The sequence below is a fragment of the Nicotiana sylvestris genome, chromosome 3 (assembly GCF_000393655.2).
Source record: "Nicotiana sylvestris chromosome 3, ASM39365v2, whole genome shotgun sequence".
Taxonomy (NCBI): domain Eukaryota; kingdom Viridiplantae; phylum Streptophyta; class Magnoliopsida; order Solanales; family Solanaceae; genus Nicotiana; species Nicotiana sylvestris.
In genome coordinates this window covers 95978074-95996950 of record NC_091059.1, presented here as the reverse complement: position 1 = coordinate 95996950, position 18877 = coordinate 95978074, and the positions used below count along the sequence as shown (strand labels likewise).

Below are 18877 nucleotides of genomic sequence, written 5' to 3'. Positions count from 1 at the left end.
AAGGGACCCTATTTCCCCCTATATATTTATTCTCTGCCTGGAATTGCTCACTAGATACATTGAACACCAAGTGGACACTAGAAATTAGGATCTCATATCCTTAGGTAGTAGATGTCCAAAAATCTCTCATCTATTATTTGCAGACGATCTTACCCTAATGGCTAGAGCAAATGATAAGTCAAGCCAAGCCATCAAACATGGTTTAGAACAATTTTGTTCCCTAACTACAAGAAATTAGACTTATTGCGGCGACTAAAGTCGCTACAAAATCCATGAAAGTCGCTGCTACATGTTATTAGTGCCGACATTTGTGTTGCTACAAGGAAAACCGTAACTGAAAGGTATTTGTGGCAACGCCAAAAGGTCGCCGCTAAAAGCTCATATTTTGCGGCGATACAGTCGCCGCAAAAGGTGGCAAAACCTGCTACAAAAATGGTTCCACAAGAATAAAATTTTAGCTGGGTCGCCACTGCTATTCCCTTTTAGCGGCGACTGCTATCGCTGGCAAAACATATTTTCAGTGGCAAGTTCATATCGCCACTATAAATGACTTTTAGTAGCAACTCATGTCGCTACAAAATAATTAACCAAGAAAGGCACAATAACTTTCTGTTGCGACTAAAGTCGCTGCAAAAGAAATAAACTAACAGTGGCAATTTTAACATCGCAACAATTACTAATATTTTGTGACAAAATAATGTCGCCACTAAAACTTATCTTCTCAAAAGCTATAATGACCAAAATTATATATATATCCGGTAGGAACCTAATTCTCTAAATTTAATAACTGGATATTCACATCTATTGACTACCAATATTAAAAGCAACCAATAATATTTAAAAAACACCAAAAGAATTTCTCAAACTAAATATTATAAATATTTTCATTACAAAAAAGTCAATTACATAATACTACACGACATGTGCATTGTAATTGTACGCATATACATATCCCAAAAAAAGACAAAATATTAAGTGCCTTGTAATTGCTCCTTGGTCGACACCATCCCTAAACGATACCATTGTTTAAGTGTCTTGTCCCTGCTAAAAAAATATTTTATATATATATATATATATATAAGGAACAAAATGAGATTTTTTATATCAAAAAGCATACATAGAAAAACTTAATAGAATACCAATGACTTCCTTTAGAATAATGCTCATTCAGAAGTTAGGTTTTGGAGTCGACTACTCGTTACTGAATTGGTTGGGATGCATTGTCATTCTTTGAAAAATTAGTCTATTAAGAGGAAAGATAACAAGGATGCATTGCCCAAGCAGGAAAAAAAGATAACAAGGATGCATTGCCCCAGCAGGAAAGATAACATATTGGTTTGGATGCATTGTCATTCTTTCATTTTCACCTTCGATCTAGAAAACTCTGTATCTATAGTAAAACATTTAGCATTGCCCAAGCAGGGAAAAAAAGCTAATTTACATGACAATTACTACATTTAATAGCCCGATCACGGAGTATTAAGCATCTAACATTATAGCAATCGCAAGTCAAAATGATTTCACTATTGAAATAAACACATAAGCAGGAAACAATAAACACACAAGCAGGAATCGCAAGTCAAAATGATTTTACACTAGTCAAATTCTTCTAAGCATTGCACTAGTCAGATAACAGCAGGAGCTACAAAGCGGCTGTAATCAAATTTGAACATGAATTCTAGCTTAACTTATTTTCATCCTTCAAACAGGACCTATAAATGGTCCCGAAAATTTTCACTATTATCATGTAAAGCATATCTACAAGCAGAACCGTAGAAGCGTGTACTATCTTGACAAAAGGTTTCTACTCTTTAACTATCTCAGCAGAAACATGTAGTATGGCAAAAGCAACATAAAAATGCCAAAAAGTTGAAGGACACTCATCTCTGTTATAATCATACTAACATTGAGCTAAAAGAAAAAGAAAGAAAAAAAGAGCCAAAAGACCATTATCTTCTTTAGAATAATGCTCATTCAGAAGTTAGACCACCAAACATTTAAAGCTTTAGTTAGCAGATCTGAAAATTCTTATCCAGATGCTACTTGATCAAATTACAAGTTCATATCATAACCAGCATATCGTCCCTTCACATAGAAATTCAATATACCTGTTTCATTTCATCAGCAACATATATTTACGGTGTTTTCTTCATATTAACTGCCATAAACGTAACTAATTACGAGATTAAGAGAATTAAATTGGTTTGTAAAAATCCAGATTTCACATAAACAAAAAAAAAACCAATAGTCTATTATCAAGAGGATGAAATTTAAAGAAGGAGAAGTTGAAAAGAAGATAGGGAGCAAGTGACGGAAGAATTATCCAGAATTAAGGAAGAAGAAATGCCGAGAAGGAAGACGAATTGTTAAGAAGCAGCAGAGCAAGTACCTGTTGTTGCATTCTGATCATGAAACTAGCAAATTATTCATGCATCCTCTTGTCCACTTCTAGATTGATCCTCTTGCCTACTTCTGCATTTGCGTGTTCACGCTCCTCTGCCAACTTCCTTTGCAACTCAAGCTCCATATTTCTTTTCAACTCAACAGCCATTTGTTCACGTTCTTCTTGCAACTTCCTATCCATCTCGGCTTTCATCTCTTGACGCACAATTTCCATAGCTGAATACACGCTGGACTCTATGTTTGCATGTTGCGTGTTACTCTTTTTAGGAGGCTTCTCTCCGTATCCTTTTCCGCGAACATAGCTTGTTCTCTCACCAAGAACGGTGGATAAAATCTCATCTCTAGTCATGGAATGCTCTCTTCAGATTGTTGTTGAGTGACAACATCTTGGAGTTGACCCTGCATTTATGCATAATCATTTACATCGAAACATAATAAAACACACTGAATGTAACTTACAGAAACAGAAAGATAACAAGTCTATGATTTTAGATAATTACATGAATTTGTTGGGATTGTGAATCCACCCACACCAGTTCTCCTCTATCATCCTTGCGTGTATGTTGGATCTCCCAAACTTTATCTGGTGTGTATATTTCTCCAGTAATAGTTTTTCTCTACAATATAATTTTAGAGAAAAAATGGCTAAGCAAATATATAAATATGTAAATAACAAAGAAGCATATATGATATTAGGGGATTAAATATATTTTTACCGTAGATTCCTCTACTTTTGCAAAAGACTTTGTACCACAAGTATGCTTAGTTATTTGCTTTTCTCTGAATAAGCAAACATTTTCCTCGACAGGATGAAAATTTCATGAGGTAGTACATGTAAAGTTTCCAAGAACCTCACATCACACTGTTCAACCAGAGATTGACAACAAATACCATACCAATCTTGTGGGAATATCAAGCAAAAAATAAACTACAAATCAACAAGCCAACAACGGACCAACAAAAGGAAAATCTACTGAAACAGATTCCTTGCTTGCAACTTAAAATCCACATCGAAGAGCTCTTTTCTTAAAAGATACAGAGGATAAGAAAGGAAGTTTTGGCTTCAGAAGCAACTATCTCAATAATACCTCCACCACACCTTGATCCTGGAACCATAATAATACATCAGAATAAATAACTGAATCAAGATACTCACACATTTACAGAGATTTAGAAGGATAAAATGGAGAACAAAATTCAAGAACTTAGCTAAGTCATCTCAAATTTGAGGATTATGATCGCAACCAAGAACAACAAAATGATCCATCAGATAAATAAGGGGGCAAAAGGCATGTAAAGTAAGTGATAATTTAACAGAAAGTGTTAGGATAAAAATATACCATTCTTTTTGTAAAAGAGGCTTAAAAAGAAAGACACATAAATTGAAATAAAGAGAGAATCTAGTATTGGTGTTGCCATTTCTCATGAGGCCACAAGATTCAACTGAGCTTTTCTCTATGTGAAGGAAAAGAATGGAAGTATTCAAGTCCATTTAATCAACAAATCATGTGTTGATTTCCAGCTAAACAAAAGGAAACGTGATCAACACTCCCTAAGTGATTGCATAAACAAAAGCTTTTCATATTATTTTGATTTTAAAGAAGTAATGAGCAACCAAAGTTAAAATATATACTCCAACTACTTTGCACAAAGAACTAGTGAAAACATCATCGTTACCAATAAATCATCGACACAGTTGACACTCACGTGCACAAGGAAACTATTAGATTTGAAAATCCACACCCTAGTGACTATTTTTGCAAGGTGATACAACAAGAAACTTGTGCAAAAGCCCTAGTGATGCTGTTACACTACAAGAAACTTGTGCAAAAACTATCAGGAAGGTGATACAACAAGAAACTTGACTGTTTTGCAGTCTTATTGCTTTGAACTTCAAGCAATGCCCTAGTGATGTTGTTACACTACAAAGGATGGCAAGGATCACAATGGTCCAGATTTTGTGCCTTTCTGACCAGCTGATATCAACATGATTCAACAGGAAGATTTCATGCAAGGATATCAACATGATTCAACAAGAGGCTACACAAAAACTTGTGCAAAAGCAGTGCATTGGTTTGGACAGTGCAGTTAACTGTTTATGCGTATTGCACAGGTATTTCTTCTACAAATGCAGGTACTCAAGGACACCGAATCATAGTGCTCACTGTTGGTTGACTGAATGCCCAATTAAGAAAGTTGTCTACTCCATCTCTATACCTTTGGTCGACTTTATTCCTAATATTGAACCAACTTTTATCCATCCTTTCTATTTAAAAAAAAAAGAAAGTTAATTAAATAAAAGTGCAACATTGATAATAATCAAAACATATATAATAACTAACATACATGAGAAATGAACAAATCTAATCACCTCTAAATAAAATGAGAAATATTGCAGCAAGTTTCTACTCTTACTCATTTTTTGGTTACAAGGAAATAAACCAGTTTCATAAAAAAAAATATATACACTGCCACATCTACAAACACCTTATTGATAAATAGATTTAATATCTCTTACCCAACTAGACTCAAAGAGTATTAAATTGATAAGCTCTAAACTCTTTTTAGAGCAATCTGATACATACAGGAAAACATGTCTTTCAAACGTGCATCTTAGCTAATTTCCTAATACATGAACTAGGTAAACTGGATAAATCTAGTTTACTTTTTCCAACATTGACAATATGGACAGAAGCCAGTAGTAAACCTCATTCATGTCATTGTTGAGCTCACAAAATGCTAGAAATTGCTCTAAAGAAGCAAACATTTCATAGAATATAACAAGGTGCAAGGGAAGGACATGATCTATCGAATGTACTATAAAAGCTGAAAAAACACAGAATATTTTTACAATGTAGAAAGTGGCTACATGGTGATGGTACAAAAAAATAATTACAGAAAAATAATTACAATGTAGAAGATTACAGAGATTATAATCCCCATTATGCACCAAAGAGACCTATGCTCTTTTCCGCAATCCTTTTCCAGAATACGCGAAAACAGAGAAGTTTTTGGAGTAATGATCTTAAATCAGACAACATTGATCCTTGCAAGGAACTTGGAAACATGTTTTAAATTGCCAACTTGAATGACAAAAGTTGGAATTGACTTCTTATTATATCCTGTTTCCCATATTAGTTTTTTCTCTTCTCTGTAATGGAAGTAGACATGGCGTCGTTTCTGTTGCATAATTTGTTATAGACAATAAGAAGAGGTTAAAGATAGAGTATATTATGAAAGAATGATAATATTGTAAATATTTTTCCAAACTTAAGCACATGATTACAGCTTATCAATGTTTTATTTATGGTTATAGACTAGTTATGTTTACGACGTGGGTGCAAGATTCTACTAATTAAACGCAATAATTTTCGTGATTAATGTCAACCAGAACTTGTGGGTGATGAAGAAACCTCTAAAAAACAATGTCTACAGAAGATTGCATAACTCAAAAAAAAATGCGAAGTCTAAATCCTCACAAAAGATATTAGAGAGACGACAACAACATAGCCCATGGGAAGAAACAATGTTAAGAATACAAGCATACTTCGAATCTAGTGATTAACCTTAATTGATAAGTAATGATAGTAAAAAACAAAGAATATCAAATAATTTAACTCTATCTGTTTGTAAATGGTCTTTATTCTCATACAAATCTGAGATCACTATGAATTTCAGAAATCTACATAACAAAAATGAATACACCACAGTAGAAACACATTGGATACAACTGCTAAAGGAAAATTATGGCAGCGATTCAACCAGCCCTTACGAGTATGGAATACCAACATACAATAGGTCTCTCAACAAGAAGCTTTTAACTTACCCAAACTAAGATAGTCGAGTTCTGTCAAGACTGAAAATCAACAACAACACCAAATACGCCTCAAATGAGTCTTCCTTTGCGGCTCTTTTTTTTTGTATTCCTATAGATTATCAAATGGTTCAGAGAAATTCGAGATGAAATCTAAGAATACAAATATAAAATTACTGAAATAACAATAATCCCTAACTGCATGTTGAAAATTTTGCCTTAAAGAATCCTTATAAAAAAATCCAAAAATAAATTTATATATAAACTAGTATGGGTATAAACAAAAAAGAAAGAATTAGGGTCACTAGCAGCTATATGAGAGAAATCAGTTGTTCAATTCTTCCACCACAAAATCGATATGGATTTGAACAACAGCTATATCAGATTTTTCGTTCTAAAAGAAAAAGGAAAAGAATAGGGATTTGAACACATACCTGATAAATGAGATTCACATTTTGATTAGAAAGATTTAGAGCTGAGTCATGAAATTTTAGCAGAGATGTGATTTTAGAGAGAGGGGGGAGGGATTTCTAGAGAGAGGCCTGTTTGTGTGTCTGAAGGGCTTCGTATCTTTTAATTAGAAAGAAGGAGTTTATTTTTTAATTTTTTGTTGTTATTTTAAATTAAAATTTCTAGGTTAAAAGTATCTTTAGTGGTGATAGGTTAAAAGTCGCCACAAATAATTTGGAGCCAAAATTTTATTCTTAGCGAGACCGAAAATTTCAGCCACATCAGAGGCGACCTCAGAAAAGTCGCTACTAAATATTCACCTTCTGTAGCGACCTTTTAATGTCGCTGCTAATACTATAAATTTTGTAGCAACCTATAGGGTCGCCACTATATGTTGCCACTAAAAATCCAAATTCTTGTAGTGCCTTTCAGGCCAAATTATCAATATTACTAAGTCAAAAATCCTCTTCTCCCAAAATTATAATCCTATTCTTATTAGAGATATTACCACTATGTTAGGAATCAAAAAAAGCACTAACTTTGGCACCTACCTAGGTTTTCCTATCTTAAACCATAACCCAAAACCTAGAGACTTTCAATTCCTTATCGATAAGATGAGAACCAAACTTGCCTCTTGGAAATTGAAGTTCCTTACTCTTGCAGGAAGAATCACCCTTGCAACATCTTGCCTAAACTCAATTCCTAACTACTACATGCAATACACTCTTCTTCCTAAACAAACCCTAAAAGAGATTGACAAAGTCCAAAGAGATATTATATGGGGTAGCTCAAATAATAAAAGGAAAATTCATCTAGTCAACTGGCCTACCCTTTGCCAACCTAAACACACTGGTGGCTTAGGCATCCATAATGCTCTAAATAAAAATCTATGTACTCTAGCCAGCCTAAGCTGGAGACTCCTTACAAATGCCACCATTCCTTGGGCCAAACTGATCATCTCCTATTATTGTACTGCATCCTCAATAAATAGGACATCTCTTCGTTTGGAAAAGCATTTGCAAATGGTGGAAAATTTGCTCAAAAGGTATCATATGGTCCCCACACCTTCATTCAAACCTTAATATCTGGGAAGCAAATTGGATCCCCAAATTTGGCAACATAAGGAATCATGTGATAGGTCCACCTTCCCTTAAAGATACTTCTATAAAAATAAAAGATATTTTTGATGGTTGCAATTGGAATCTAGACAACCTTTCCTTCTCCCTACCTCCAGACCTTCTAACAAATATATCCAAAATAAAAATCCGTCTCAAGGGTCCCCCCAAATGATCTTCCTATTTGGTCTCTCACAAATAAAGGGGTATTCACTAGTAGATCATGTTATACACTTCTAGAAATTCCCAATAGCACTGACTTAGATTATGACTGGATTTGGAATCTAGACTGCCCAAACAAAATTAAATTTTTCCTATGACAATACTTACATGATCGAATCCCTTGCAGAAAATACCTTTCAAACATTGACCCCTTCTCTCCCATCTGTAAAAGTCCAAAAGAGGAATCCATTAAGCACATTTTCCTAGAATGCAAAGTCGTCAACCAATTTTGGGCTAGCCTTCGTTTGCAACACCACAACAACCAAAATGGTAAACACTGGCTAATACATATACGTGACCTTAACCATCCACCACAAAAAATGGCTTTAGATTGGAAATCTTATTTTCCTTTTATAATTTGGAACATTTGGATTAATACGAACAACAATAACCATAACAACACTATCAACCCTATTAATGATTCCCTTATCATGCAGAGGGCTTTGGAATTCAAACTTCTCATAGGGAAAATTCCTATACACTCTTCCAAATTACTCATTAAAATCAATTGGCATAAACCTCCAAAGGGTTGTTTTAAACTAAACGTTGATGCCAACTTCACAAACTATAACCAACATTGTGGCTTAGGTGGTGTTTCAGAAATTCTAATGGTAATTGGGTTGTTGGGGGTTGTTGGCTTTACAAAATTGTCTCATGCTAATGGTTCACTAGCAGCTGAATTGAAAGCCCTAAGAGAAGGCCTCAAAACAACAAAGGAATGAAAACTCTACCCACTTGAAATAGAGACGGACTGCTTAAAGTTAATCCACGCAATACATGAAGGCAACAAATTATTTAACAAGGTTGTTAATGATTGCAGGTGGTTAATGCACCAACAGAATGTTATCCTCCAGCACACCTTCAGGCAGGGGAATAGGGTTGCTCATCAACTAGCCAAAAAATGCCTGGACATGGACAATCAAGTTTTTGGAATAGCTGGAAGAAGAAATGCCCAGAAGACAAGAAAAAAAGTTTTCGTTAAACCTACAAGTGATGTAATAGATTTTGTGGATAGTGAAAGACTTGATATTATTACTCATGAAAAACTCCTATCTTTTGATGCTTGCAAACTTTTAGCAAGCTTAAGTAATCAGTGTGTCCTTCGTGACACATCTTATGATAAACATGTACCAGACATTCCTTAGTAATTAACATATATATTTCCTGTTTGCTCAAAAACAAAATATACTTATATGACTTTGGTGAAAAATAGTCATAGTAATGATTATTTGTGAAATTTACCCCTATTCTTGCTATTACCATTTTCTTATAATTTATTAACAAGAATATTATATTTTTATATTTTAAACAATTTAGACTTAAACTATCTAATCTAAATAACATCCTTTTATAATCATAAAAATCTATCGAAGTCTTGTGATATGCTTAAGACAATATTTCTTTTCTCCAATAAAACCTCACCACACAAAATGAAAGGAGAGGAAATATATATTTTTTTCCAGTAGGGAACATTTATTTTAAGTTTTAGAATATTTTGTTTTCATATTCTAGACAAATAGTAGTAAGGAAACAAGCAAGAGAGAGGTGACAGCAAACTTCTTGTGAAGACCATATAGTAGCACGTGAAGCTATTGCAATATATCTTGTGCAGCAGCCTATGTGCGTATAAGTATTAGATCCTACATCAACTCTTCACTGGCAATCTGTGCGGTCATTGTATTGCCACCATTTACTATCGTTTCCCCTAACCATAGCTGCCATCGCAACCAAAATATAGGAGACAATCTCAACACCGTCTCTACCAAGAAATATAGAGTAACAAATATTATCCTAATATATATATATATATATATATAAAAATAATTTTCATGCCACAATTTCAGTTGACGTATGCCTCAGCTGCTGTCTAGCTAGTACACTACACACCGCCATTACTAGCTAGCTACTGACGATTCTCATTGCTACTAGAAAAGTCAGCGTTTCATCTCTTCGGTAAGAATTTTTGTCAGTTCTAAATTCTAGTCTTCCAAGCATCCGAGTAATCCAGAAATTACTTTCATCTAACCAGAAAAAGAAATTTAAAAGTGAAGTATTACACACTAAACAATCACTTTTTTAGTATTACTATATATATATATATATATGATTGGACCACTAGAATCCATATCTTGCACGTAAGTCTACTCTCTTGATATATTCCAGGCAGTAATTATAGAGAGAGTGCCTTAATTAGAATGATTCCAACTGCTACACAACTTGAATCCAATAACGATTTAATTGAATCTTTCGAAACCTTCTTTGATGATAGGCTATAATTACGTATTTAATCGCTTATTACACTCAAATTTACTGCATTTTAATTGAGTTTGCGCTTTGATCGCTAGTGTTTTGCACTAAAGGTGTGTTTTATGCCTTGTAGGAGTGATTTCGAGCTATATAGATGCTATGAAATGAATTCAAGTGATTTGGAGCTTTGAAGTCTTAGTAAAATCCCAAGGAATTAAGCCGGGATCGTATTCGGGGATCAACGGATGATAGAACAACAAAATGAAGAATCGAGTAGGCATATTGCATACTGTCTAGTAAAATGCACATAACCTTTTTTCTCAGAACTCCATTTGAGCTCTACAATATATGGTTGGAAAGCTAACTCAAAGGTCTACAACTTTCATGTTTTACGTTTTTCTAAATTCCAAACGGAACATGGTGAAAAACGCGGTCGAAACCGCAACCGCGGACCTGAAGCGGGCTGAGGCAGTATACCTGCCATATACCGCGTTTGTACCGCGGTCGGGCCGCGGCCGCGACAGTCCAAACGTGAAATATTGTCCTTTTTTGCGTAGGAGAAGGTATAATTGTTTAGGCCCGACCCTACTTGGTATATATACATGGAAAAATGGTATTTTTAAGGGGTTGGACATACTTTTGACACAGATTCGACCTAAGGAGGCAGAGACACAATAGGAGTAAGGCTGAGAATTCTTCTACGAGTTTTTCCTTCCTCTTCCTATTTTTCATTGTTGGTTATGACTTTTAGTATTGTAGTTTTACATACTATTATGAATAACTAATTTGTTATCTAGGGTTTTGATAGAACCTTTTGTAGGATAAATTCTTGTTATGTTTATATATAATTGAGCCATAGTAGTTTCTCTATTTGTTCAACTATATTATTCTTGTGGTTGATTGAAGGGCCCTCAATTAGCTGTGCCTATTTAGTATGTATTACTCGGGAGAGAGTGCATATTAAGGTAGTTGTTGAACAACATCACTCCCGACGTATGTGAGGAATCAATAACCAAGGGTTTAAAGGTGGGATTGGGGATAACGAAACCTTGGGTGCGATCTAAGTGAGCTGTAATTAAAGTCAGCTAGTGTAACTCGGGAGAGTATGTCTAGTAAATTGTAGTAATTACTCGTGAGAGAATTATAACACGCAGAGCGCTCATGATCGATAGAGAATACTTATGCAAAAGGTATAGAAGACATAGCAGGAAGGAATCCAACAATTGGGGAAATCATAACTCTAGACCTCCTTAATCTTGTCTCTAACCCTTAGTATTTGTAGTTGTTTATTTACTATTTTAATTTGTTAGTTAGTTAGTTAGTTAAACACAAGAATCTTAATATCTATAAATTAAGAATTTTTCAAGCTTGAATTTTTGGTGATAGTGAACAACTGTAGCTAAGCCTTAATTCTCGGTGTGATCGATTCCGAACTTGTAAATCGAATTATATTTGCAACGATCGCTTAGTCCTTTTTATAAGGCATAGTTGCGTAATCAGGCTGGTTGATTTAACAAGAGTTTTTCTTACAACAATTGCTTCGCTTAACCTCCGAAAGCAATGACAATTGCATTAATGAAGAAAGGCTCATCATAGACCAAGTGTTGGCCCATTACTGTACGTATTACGTAGCCTAATCAAAAGTTACACAGGAGAGCGTTTTCCTAGTGTAATCCCCTACTTGGTTCACGGCTTTCGAGCCTACTTACCTATGGATAGCAGGGTTTCGACGAGTCCGGAACTAAAATGTGGTTCTTTTGAACAAGTAATACCTTAATAGGTGTAAAAAAAAGATGATATTTTTATATATAGGGCGCTATACATTAACGTTAACTGTGCCGTTAATGTATAGCGCCCAGTATTTGAGCGCTATATATAAAAAGCTGACACTAACAGGTATAGCGCCCAAATACTGGACGCTATACTGTATAGCGTCTAGTATTTGGGCGCTATACACCTTTTTCCTAGCCCCATCAATAATTCCTCACTTCAATAATTCAAAAGCGTATAGTGCCCACTTTTTGGGCGCTATATATATATATATATAAAAATTCCCGGCTAGCTATTTCCTATATAAAGAGGTTAGGATTGTATAGAAATTCATTCAAAAGGTGTATAGCGTAGAAATTTCCCGGCCAGCCATTTCCATACTCTTGTAGAAACGTTTATTGTTGTTAAATTCTTCAGCATTTTTTCATTATGTCTGAAGAGCGTAGAATAAGAGTTTCATTATATTAGGGGGGTGAGGTTGTGATGGAGAATAACTATGTGGGCTACAGTTTACCTGCTAGTGTCATGTTAAATTGCCACTTACAATGAAGTACGATAGATTGATATCGTTGTTATGCAAAAAAATGAGTGTGAGGAAACGTTCAGTGATACTTAAAGTAACCGGAAGATATCCGTATTCCGTCACTCCACAAGGGGTTGCTTTTTACTCGGAGTTTAACATCGACGATGATGAAACTTTGAGTGATTTTCTGAGGACTCCGGATGAATGCCGGAAATTTCTTGTAATCACAATGTTGGAAATGTACGTGAAGGTCGAAGACGTTCCAAAAAACGAGGTTGTGCGTAGTAGAGATAACCCCCAGTCATCGGGTGGTTATTCTGGAGCAGTTTTTGCAGGACAGGTTCTGGATGAAAGAGTTTTCCTTGATTTAAACTTATCATCGCCGACAAATGAGCAGCGAGAAAATAATTTATACCCTGCTTTCCATAATTCACAAGACGAGTGGTAAACTTTAATTTTCATTTGTGTTAATTATGTATATTTTTTGTGTATTGAATTTGTATTAACGCTCATATATTTAATAGGGGATACCGCCGGATATGAATTTTACAAGTGACCCATCCGGTAGTCATCACCTAATTGAAAACGTCCATCATGGAATTTCATCACACTACGACTCGTAAGTGAAGTGATATAGCCATATGGAAAACATTTATTAATTCAGTAGCTTATATTTTTGTTGGTTGTGCCGTGAAAACGAGCAAGTTGAACCACCTGTACTCACTCAATTTTCCGAAAACGACATATTACATCGGGATCTGGCAGATGCACAGAGTGAGGAACAGAACAGTGATTACGATAACAATGCCGATGAATCCGGAGACGATACACCCTTTCCTCGTGAGGATGGTGATGCGCAGCATGAGGAGAAAGGACCTGATTTGAAGAGAGACCCCCCTAGACGAAGAGTGTACGAGTTCAAAGTGCCGTTTCATTCAAGGGAGATTCCTTATATTGATAACTTGCCAACCGTGCCGGATGTGGAAGCTCTCACAAGGGATTTTGATGAAATCCAGACAGCAATGTGGGATGAGTCTAGAACAATGGTGCTTGCAAAGGGGATGCTTTTTCCTGATAAAGCGTGCGTAAGCAGGGCTTGTAAAATGCATAACGTAAAAAAGTGTCGTGAGATGCAGGTATGGGAGTCAAGTCCGATGGTATACAAGGCTGTTTGTCGCAGGTGGTTTTGTCCATGTAATTGGATGTTGCGTGCGACCAAGAAAAAGACAGGTATGTGGAAAGTGGGTAAATACATTCCCACCCACGCATACGAAATGGACACATTCAACGAGAATCACTTCAACTTGGATATTGACTTGAATTCTCTTGTACTTATTCCGTACCTCGAAGCGTCCATAAGGTATAAAATCAAAGAGTGCATTACATCAGTCCACCAAGAATATGGCCATACCATTACGAAAAGAAAGGCATTTCTCGGGCACAATCGAGCGTTTGAAATTGTCTATGGTAATTGGGATAAGTCATTTGCATCTCTGCCAAAGTACATGGCCGCACTGCAACACTTTAACCCCGGGACAGTTGTTGAATGGAAGCTTGAGCGGAGTCCGGGAACACCAGAATACATATTCAATTACGTGTTCTGGGCGTTTGAGCCAGCAATTGATGGTTTTTTGCATTGTCGGCTCATAATATCCATAGACGGAACTCATGTCTATGGAAAGTACGATATCAAGCTATTAATAGTCGTGGCAGTGGATGCTAATGTACAGATATTTCCTCTAGCTTTTGCTGTTTGTGCCAATGAAAGCACAGAGACGTGGACGCTGTTTTTGAACCACCTGAAAGAGCACGTTGTCAAACGACGTTCAGGTATTTGTCTAATATCTGATCGGCACGATGGTATATCAAGTTCTGTGGAGAACTTGCCTGCATCGCAAGAACCTTATGCATACCACCGTTACTGTGTGAGGCACTTTAAGGCCAATTTTTAGAAGGCACATCCCAATAAGGCATATGTATTCTATCAGGCAAGAAGATGAGGCAGCCTATTGTTGGTTAATGCGACATCACCCGGAAAAGTGGACTTTTCATGCGGATGGTGGTAGACGATAGAGAATTCTTACTACAAACGTGTCAGAGTCCTTCAACGGATTATTGAAGTCGGCAAGAGGATTGTCCGTCACACCCATGGTGCGGATGTCGTTAAAGCAGATGGCGGAGAGGTTTGTTGAACGGTCTGTAGTTGCAACGGAATTGATGGAAAGGGGTGTTGAATTTATGCCACTGCCGATGCAGAGATTTGAGAAATACAGACGGCGAGCACATTGGCATTCATTTTTGCAGTATGATAACGAAAGAGGTGTTTTTGAAGTTCGCACCGCTATCCATAATAATCGGGGTAATAATGTACATACTATAAATGAATCAGCAAGGTTATGCTCCTGTGGGAAATGATCCATCTACCACATGCCTTGCTCACATACCATCAAGTGTTTTCAATGCGTTGGTTATGCGGAGACCAACTATGTTGATCAATAATATAGTGTTTCCAAGTACCTAAACACATATAGTGGTCAGTTGCAGCCAGTGGGTGCTGAGCATTATTGGCCTCCGAAACCATTTAAAATGGTGTGTAACAAGTCCTATTTGCGTAAAATACAGGTGTAGAAGAGAACGCGTATACGGAACCAAATAGATGTTAGTGATACCGTTTATGCGCGCAAATGTGGTATATGCTCGCAAACAGGACACAACCGTCGTAAATGTCCTTCAGCTGGTTTGGGTGGCAAAACTAATCAAGCTCGTGGTGGGTGTTTTTCTAGTGTAAACTACCCATGAGTTGATGTTGTAATAATTAGTTGTTATGTCTATGTTGCAAGATTTATGAAATAAAATTATGCTTGTTAATTATGATTTGTACTTTTCATTTTACCTATTTAAATAATAATTTAATAAAATTATCTGCATATTTTGCGCGGTTAAATATACAGCTTTGTGTGTGTTGTCTTGTCGAACTGAAAAAGCTGACCAGCTGACATAAAGTTGTCTTGTCAACATCATGATATTTAACACGCAAAATATAGCGCCATTAGATAGTACGTTATGTGTGTGTTGTCTTGTCGAACTGAAAAAGCTGACCAACTGACATAAAGTTGTCTTGTCAACATCATGATATTTAACCCGCAAAATATAGCGCCATTAGATAGTACATTATGTATTTAGCGCGGTTGAACACTACATTATGTGTGTATTGTCTTGTCGAACTGAAAAAGCTGACCAGCTGACATAAGGTTGTCTTGTCAACATCATGATATTTAACACGCAAAATATAGCGCTATTACATAGTACATTATGTATTTAGCACGGTTAAACGCTACATTATGTGGGTGTTGTCTCGCCTATAAATAACGAGCTCATTGTAGTTATTTTGTGTGCTCAAAATTTACTAAAAGCAAATATTTCATTAAAAGTAAGGTTTTTTTACTAAAAGCAAATATTTCACAAATGGCTCAACCTCTTCGTCCACCAAAGTGCAAGTGTGGAAAAGCATGTGTGATGCAAAATTGTTGGGACGGTGGTGAAGTTGGACGCCGCTACTGGCACTGTATGAACCAGTTTTACAAGGTTCCCGGCGAACCTATTTGTGATTTTGAGGAATGGGTTGATGAACCATGTTATCAAGAATGCTACAGAGAACAACTGCAGTATCTTCATAATGTGTGTTTAAGACAACGGGAATATGAAAAAGAAAGCAATAGAATTATTGCAGACTTGAGGGCGAAACTGAAGGAGGTGGGAGAAGAAAAATGGAAAACACAATGGAATTGTGAAGCACAAAAGGAACGTAAATAAAATATAAACGGGAACTTGCGGAGATGAAGGAGAAATTGAAAGAGGTAGAAGAAGAAAAAGAACAACTGGAAGAACGATTTAAATGGTTGGAGCGGAGAATAAATGACAACCGTGGCTAAACATTGGCATGTATGTGTTTAGTGTATTTTTCATATTTCATGTATTTTTATTATGTTGGCCTGCTATGTTTGTGTTTGTGCTGTAGTAATGTTTTCCTTGTTTGTTGTGCTAAATTTTATTTTAATTGAAATAGAAGTTAAGTTTAAGTACTTGTTTTGTTGTATGAAACTATCAAACGAATGGGGAACTAAAAAAAGTAATGGGCATATTCGATTAAATATTGTTGTTAATGTATACAAAAATATTATTTACACCAAATAAAAAAAAAGGCCGAATCAATGTGTCCCGCATCCGGTGTGTCTCAATGCAGCCGCTGGCCTGAGGCGCATCCCCTCCCGCCCGGGTGCGCTATCAGGATCATCATTATAAAGTCGTCTCCTTATAGCCGGATGCGGCGAAAGATGACATATATCCGTGGTGCTGTCAGGTCCAATAGAAGGCTACATAATAATATGAAATTTAGTATAGAAAACTATATAACAATTCACAACAATTTATATTGTCTTACTATCATCGTGTCTGGATCCTGAATGTAGTCATCTGTCGCAGCATCACATGAAGCCTTAAAAAGGAAATTAATAAAGTTAAAGAAAATAAATAAGTTACAATTAAAACAAATTCAAATTCAATACTAATAAACTCATACCTGCGCTTGTGATGTGGAGTCATAACTCAGTCGGCACCCACTATAAAAATCTCGGGTCGGTCGATCCTCATCAGTGGTAGACAGGCCTGGGAAGTATCTACCCCAATCCACTCCTTGAATATCCGAGCCCGTGATCAATAATTGACCCGATGGGGTCACCTGCGATGGTACTGGAGTGCGATAAATTCCAAGGCTGTAAGACGGCATGTCCGTCTCATGCATGCCACTTGCAATATCAGCAGCAACATCAGCAGCATGAGCCTCAACGCCCCCTTGTTGGGGGCCACCTCCTCTCCGCCCACGACCACATCGTCCGACACCACCAGCTCGTTGGGCACATCCAGCTCGTGGGATACCACGACCTCGCTGGTACTGTGCTAGGTCCATATAATCAGCCTCGTGTGCCAAACGCTGATCCGATCGGGCTCGCTGCAGTGTCTAGGCATCCACATCCATGAATCGACGACTATACTCCTGCATGGCCACAGGATCATGGACATGACTCTGCATCTGCTTCCCCATATGATAGACGGTATGCAATCCAATCGCCTACATAAAGTAAAAAATATAAACTACATACTTGGCACTAAATTACAGGTATATAATTAATAATAACAGAAAACATAGCAGAGCCTCGTGTCTCCCGGCATATGGGATGTACCGACCGTGTGCCTGATGAACTGGGTTCCCGATAAAAAGTCGGGAAATAGTGCGGTACCATGCCATATAACGTTAAATAGGAAAGTGTTGTGGAGGTGGGGTCAAGTCCCCTTGCCTGTCCCAAGTACCCAACTGCTCATCAAGCCATGCCATAAATGTGTCGTCCGCCCTGGACCGATCATCCCTCTCATAATGTAAAGCAAGCCATGCAGGCGAACTCGGTATAGGCTGCGACAGGCCAAACTGACGAAATACCCGCTCAGAGGAATGATGCTCGACAATATCGAGGCATATGAGCGGGACAGAAGTCCTCCAAATATGTCGGTCGAACGTGCAATACGCTGGCAGGGTACCTATCACCTCATCGATGTACGGCGTCCAGATGAACTATCAAATAAGAACACAAACCGTTAGTATGTGCAACACTAAGTTAATCTATAACAAGTAAGTTTAGTTAGATATTCACCTGTGCGTCCTCCAGCAGATCCAACACATCCCTGCAGAGGGGGAGATTATGATGGGCATCATACTCTCGTGCAAGAGTACGACGCATAACCCACCTATAGGCTAGAGGGAGATGCAGAATTTCTACATTAGCCGGTAGCTGTGGTAGAGGTGGCTGAAACTGCAGAAATCGCTCTCAGGCCCAAACCTAACATACAAAGTTGACGTAAAGTATAAGATTAACTATAACTAGGTAGAATTGTAACTAATGGACATATTATTTAAATATGTTGTCACCTGTAGAAGCGGCAGAAAGCCACCAACGTCTCTCTGTGTGTCGATGCAAGCCCGTCACATCTGCCTGTACAAATATGAGATGACAGCACCACCCCAGGTGTAGATGGTTGTATCCTCGAACCGGCCAATATGATGCAGAAAATGGAGGCTCACTAGGTTCCCCGAAGTGTTCGGAAACAAGACCCCCCCCCCAAGTAGAAGGAGCAACAACAGCCTCGTATATCACTATACATCCACCTCCGCTGACTCGTCGGTGATAGTATGGTGGATATGCTCCAGGTGGTCTCTAATGGGGACCAACTGCATACGACTGGACCCAGATGCTATAGTCTCGTCCTCTGGCCTAAAACCCG

At 37.1% G+C, this 18877-nt stretch overlaps 1 long non-coding RNA gene across 1 annotated transcript; it reads right to left on the bottom strand.

Annotated features, from left to right (window-relative positions):
- Positions 1–945: 945 nt before the first annotated feature.
- LOC104212844 (uncharacterized) lies at positions 946–6742 on the bottom strand. Its single transcript, XR_011405837.1, has 6 exons — positions 6652–6742; positions 6230–6329; positions 3120–3509; positions 2904–3020; positions 2390–2802; positions 946–1041 (listed from the first exon to the last, which is right to left on the bottom strand). It is a non-coding gene; the product is annotated as an uncharacterized lncRNA (long non-coding RNA).
- Between the last annotated feature and the right edge of the window lie 12135 nt (positions 6743–18877).